General features: G+C 50.0%; 1 long non-coding RNA gene across 1 annotated transcript; it reads right to left on the bottom strand.

Annotated features, from left to right (window-relative positions):
- Positions 1-304: 304 nt before the first annotated feature.
- On the bottom strand, positions 305-3254 carry LOC311603966. The gene is made up of 2 exons (XR_014781347.1): positions 2566-3254; positions 305-1068 (listed from the first exon to the last, which is right to left on the bottom strand). It is a non-coding gene; the product is annotated as an uncharacterized lncRNA (long non-coding RNA).
- Between the last annotated feature and the right edge of the window lie 2636 nt (positions 3255-5890).

The following is a 5890-nucleotide window of genomic DNA, read 5'->3' as shown; positions in this document are numbered from 1 at the left end:
GGAAAATATCTGAAGGAAATGAAATAAGCCCAAAAGAGAAAATCATATGTCCATTGTGACAGCTACTCTTGATTGTTAACTGGAATGCGTCTTGAATAAACGTAAATACAAGATGCTGGGCACCTCTGTGAGAGAAGGATGTGTTTAGGGAAAAAGTATGAGTACATGAATGTAGTCCTGGTGGACGGCAGAAGAGGGCATTGCATTTTCCTGGAGCAAGAGACAGAGGTGAGTTTATCTTGTAAGACCCCCAGCACGGTGGTCTTAACGTGGAGACCCCCACCAAGAACCAGCGAGACCAAGGTTTCGGTTGCAACACGCAAGAGGCTTTATTGTAGGGGGACGGGTACCCGGGCGTCTCAGTCTCTGGAGAGGCTGGCGCGCCGAGCGAGTCTTTTTGGGGGCCTTTTATAGGGATTTTAGCGGGAAGCGCAGTTACAGAAGCGAGAAGCATAGTTACAGGGCTCTGATTGGTAAACTTAAATGAGGCGAGGTTATGGTCCGGTCATCAGATGGGAACAGGGGAGTTTACCCATTCCCTGGGCCAGATGGCCAACCATAAATATCTTGTTTGACAAGGACAAACTGTTTCTGTTATCTCAGCACGCTTTTATCTTTCTCCTCTGGGCCCCAGGCCTTATCTTATCCCGGGAACCTATTATTCTAGTCTTGCCTTGCAAGATAGCGTTACTGCTGCTATGCTTGCTATGGCGGGTGCACAGGGGAGGGGGTCTTACATTCCCCCCTCTTGTTGTAAATTGAATGAAATCTTTCATTCAATGACCTCTGGTTTTACCTGTTGGAGCTGTTGGTATTGTTGGGTTAGAACCAAGGCCTGTACAACCGATAAGCGGTCTCGGATGAATTGCATCAGTCTCTTAAGGATGCAGGGCCCAAAAAGTAGGAGCAGGATAATAATTAATAAAGGGCCCGTTATGGTAGATATTAAAGTGGTGAACCAAGGAGCCTTATTAAACCAGTTTTTATACCAAGTTCGTCCTGATTCAAATTGCAACTGTCGCTGCTTGAGCCTTTCTCACAGCTTAGACATACTATCTCTGACTACTCCTGTATGGTCAGCATAAAAACAACATTTTTTTTTGAGGGCAGCACACAGCCCACCATCTTTTAAAAACAGTAAATCTAATCCCCTCTTATTTTGGAGCACTACTTCCGACAAGGATGTCAAAGATTTTTTTAAATTGGAGATGGATTTTTTTAATATCTTTAGATCTTTATCAATGGCAGTACTGAGAGCATTGAGGCCCTGTTGTCCGGTGGCTAATGTGGCAGCGCCTGTCCCTATTCCAGCAGTGATGCCTGCTCCCAGTAAGATAGCTAAAGTAAGGGATACAGGCTCTCCCTTGTATCTTTTAGGTCTAAGCTCGAATTTATCTTTAAAATTACCAGCAGCATGATAGTAAATTCTAGGGATCAGTTGTATTAATACGCAGAAGTCTATAGTTGGTTTAAACACACTCATAGACACACAAGGGGTGAGTCCGGTACTGCAGGCCCACCACCGGTTGGGTCCTGGTACCAAGTAATAGGTGGTAGCCGTCTTAGGACTAATAACTGTCTGGTTACACAAATGTTTATGGGAGGCAGGTGGGGTACCCAAACAGAGTCCCGATCCTGATACTTCTGTCAAGGTTAGTTTCTTCTCAGCTCCCCAGGTGCAGGAATGATGGGAGGTTGTATTATTAAAAGCACCATTCATAGCAATCCCCTCGTAGTATGGAGGTGTTGTTGCTAAACACAGCCAGCAAGATTCAGTAGTGTCTGGACTTGTGTCGTTTAAAGCATGGAAGGCCCCAATGACCAAATTAAGTAGCCTTTGACTCGTTGAGGAATCAGAAGGGGTCATGGGCAAGGAACCTTGGGGAGTAATGAGATTAAAGGGGCTGATGGTCACTGGCATAGGCGGGAGAGGTGCTAGGACACGGGGTCTGGCAGGTGGGCCTTGTTCTGGAAGGACTTTGTTGGTCCTACAGGCACTGGGGAAGGACTTGTTAGGGTCAACTTAATTTTAAAAATCAACCCAGGGTCTTTCCCCGCAGCATATAAGCGCAATCCCCAGTTATTTCCTCTAAGCCAGCTCTGATGGTCTCGTTTTCTCATGTTAGTGAATCTCACGGCTATGGGGTTGCAGTATCTGTTTTTACAAGGCCCGTTTGGGCTATTGCTGAGGGTGCACCTATTCTCAGGGTATTTATAACCATTTCTTTCTCCCTGGTTTGGCCTGTCATAGCTACTGTTTCTTTTTTACCGTGATCAGATCCCAGGTGGAAGTAGGGTTCCAATGAGCCTCACCAGTAGTTTCACAACCCCATGCAGCACAATAGAAATCAGAGGTCCCCCCACACTTGTGTCGAAGCTTTTAACTGTGGCCCTGACCAGGGCAAACATAAAATTCTGAGGACCGGAGGTTGGCCCGGCAGAACTGTCCTGAGCACCCGAATGTGCTCCCTATCCCACCCGGGACGCACTGTTTTTCAGCCAGTGGTTTAGAGAGGTCTGTGTGGTCGGGGAGATCCCAGGTGAGCGATCCAGCCACCAACTTACAAATATCTGGCGTTAGATCCGGCCACCAAGTCCATGGGGGGCGTGCACTGCAGTGATCGACCAGACAGTGTTTCCCTCTTCATTGATCACCTCCCAAGTCTGTTGCATCGGGGCATGAGGGTTGTTGTCCTGACTCAGGGTCGCGTCCGTGACGCAGACGCAGCTTAAGAGGATTATCTCCAATCTCGAACTGATGAGGAACTGTAGGGTCTCCAACGGCATAAGCGTCCTTCAGCTGTTCCCAAATCTCTCACCTCATCGTCTCGAGAGCCTTTAAACGGGCTAAAAGATGGGTGGAAGGCACAAAACTGTCATCAGGATGCGCCACACTCTCTAGGATTTCAAACAGAGGTGGTGGTGTACCAAACAGTATCTCAAAGGGTGTCAGTCCCAATGGTCCAGGCGTGTTCCGTACCCGGAACAAGGCAAGGGAGAGAAGGGCTGTCCAATCACCCCCGCCGGTCTCTAAGGTCAATTTTGTTAAGGTCTCCTTTATAGTTTTATTCGTCCTTTTTACCTGTCCTGAGCTCTGGGGTCTATAAGCACAATGTAATTTCCAATTTATCCCCAATTGTCTGGCCAGTCCCTGACTTACCTGGGCGACGAAGGCAGGCCCGTTGTCCGACCCAGTTACCTTAGGTATCCCGAACCGGGGAAGGATTTCTTTAAGTATCTTCTTGGCCAATACATTTGCCGTTTCCTTTTTCGTGGGAAATGCCTCAACCCACCCCGAGAAGGTGTCTGCTACCACAAAGCTACTTCTGTCGGTGAACCAAGTTTTTACCCCAGGCCACGGCTGGTCAGTGAGGTCTGATCGAGTCCCTGTTTCTTCAGCCAGTATCATTTTACGATGATGAACTGGGGTCTCGCCAGCTTCGGGTAGCAAGGTGGCAGGGTTAAGGATGGCGGGCGGAGCGAAGGTCACCCGCTCTGTCAGCAACAAGCTCTGGTAGCGGGTTATCCGGGCGTTGGTCATCCAACGGTCTGGTGGTTGTCTGATAATGCTCTCGAGGGCGTGGGAGGCCACCACTATCACATTTTGGCCCATGGTTAACTTATCAGCATCTTTTACCAATACAGTCGTTGCTGCTATCGCCCGCAAACAAGAGGGCCACCCACTGGCCACAGGATCCAGTTTTTTTTTTTGACAGATAGGCCACTGGGCGCTTCCAGGGTCCTAGAGTTTGGGTGAGGACCCCCCCTGGCAATCCCCTTCCGCTCGTCGATGTACAGAGTAAAAGGCTTGTTCAGATCAGGCAGTGCTAGGGCAGGGGCTTGTGGCAGTGCCTTTTTAAGGGTCTCAAAAGCCAATTGGTGTTCCTTAGTCCAAGTGAATTCCCCCCTTTCTCTTGTTAGAGGGTATAATGGGGCCGCCAGAGTGGCGAACCTGGGAATCCAAAGCCTGCAGAATCCCGCAGTCCCCAGGAATTCTCTTACCTGGCGAGGGGTGGTTGGGGTCGGGATCTGATTCACTGTCCATTTCCTGGCTTTTGTGAGTGACCGTTGTTTATCTTTCAAGGTGTTGTATCCCAGATATGTCACTTCAGTCCGGCACAATTGTGCCTTTTTGGCAGAGGCCCGATACCCCAACTCACCTAACTCAGCCAGGATTTTCTGAATCCCAAGCTCGCATTCTTCACGGGTCTCTGCAGCCAATAGGAGGTCATCTACATACTGTAGAAGAGTCACCTGGGGATTATTAGCATGGAAAGGGGCAAGGTCCCGATGCAGGGCTTCATCAAATAGGGTGGGGGAGTTTTTAAACCCCTGGGGCAATCTCGTCCACGTAAGCTGTCCAGTTCTTCTGTTTTCAGGGTCTTGCCACTCAGAGGCAAGCAGGGATTGGCTGTTAGGGTGCAATCTCAGACAGAAGAAGGCATCTTTGAGATCAGGTGGCAGTGTTCAATCTTTTCTGGGTCTCCTTGGCCCCTGTCTTCTGTTGTCGCCCAGGTTCCCTGTGTGCCTAGGCCTGCCTGTTCCCTGACGCCTTCCTTCTCCTACCACTGCGGCCAGTACTCTCCTCAGATTCTTTTCCTGCCTTTTTTTTTCTTCATCCTCAGCTCTCTCTCTCTTTCCTCTTTCCTCATCCTCAGCTCTCTCTCCTTCTTTTTTTTTTTTTCCTGTTTCACTTCCTCTGTCTCCTTTTTACGATAAACTTTCTCAGCTTCCTTCACCACATCCCTGATGGTATAATCGTGCAATCCCTCAATGCGCTAATGCACTGTAGTTTTTTCCTAATATCAGGTACTGACTGTCCAATGAAAGCCATGATTACAGAGGCTCGCTGTCCCTCTGACGTAGGGTCAAAAGGGGTATATCTCCAGTAAGCCTCCATGAGCCTCTCTAGAAACACCGAGGGGGGCTTGGTCGTTCCCTGCATGACTTCTCTTACCTTCGCCAAATTGGTGGGCCTCCTCACTGACCCTCTGAGACCTGCCACCAGAGCCCGGCGGTAAATGGACAGCCGTTCCCTACCTTCTGCCGTGTTGTAGTCCCACTGAGGACGGGTCAGGAGGAATCCTTCATCTATTTCGGCCAGGGTCTGGACGGGGTGTCCAGCGTCATCTCGGATATTCTTTCGAGCCTCGAGGAGAATTCTTTCTCTCTCCTCGGTGGTGAATAAAACCTGCAGAAGCTGCTGACAGTCATCCCACGTGGGTTGGTGGGAGAACATCAGGGACTCTATCAGACCTGTAAGTCCTGTAGGGTTCTCTGAAAAAGGTGGGTGGTTAGTTTTTCAATTATAGAGATCAGAGGAAGAAAAAGGCCAATACTGTAGGAGTTGTAACGCATTTTTTTGCCTGTCGGGGCCGGCCCGACAGCACTAAGGGGCAGAGCCACGGTGGAATCAGGCCCCTCAGGGGTGGCTCCAAGGCGGCTCCCAGTGCCCGCGAGGGTCCATCACCCATTGCCCCGGAAGCCGCGGGCAGGGCTGAGGTTGGGGCTGCTGGCTGGGGAACTCGGGGATATGGTGGGAGCAGGGGCATGGGCCATTCGGCGGAACAGAAAGTCTCCCATTTGCCCTTGCGGACTTCTACTGACAGATTGTGTGCAATGACACGGACCTCCTTGAAATGCTGTAAGGTAAAGGTTAATGGAGTGGCAAGAGTCTGACCCATGGTACCAAAAACATAAAACGAAAGACAACAGAGGACAGCCAGACACAAAAGACCAAAAACAGCCTGCGTGGGACGCTTGCGCCAAAACGAAAACAAAGCAGAGGTTGGAGACACAGGGGGTCCGGATTCCCCGTCTCCCAGATGAGGCGAATAGCCTCTCAGATGGGCCAGAGCCCCAAATTCGGATGGGACGGAGAGTCCCTACG

This window comes from Acomys minous, assembly GCF_964271855.1.
Source record: "Acomys minous genome assembly, chromosome: 1".
NCBI lineage: Eukaryota > Metazoa > Chordata > Mammalia > Rodentia > Muridae > Acomys > Acomys minous.
Note: the sequence above shows the minus strand (reverse complement) of the source record. Positions and strands in the feature narration are given on the sequence as shown.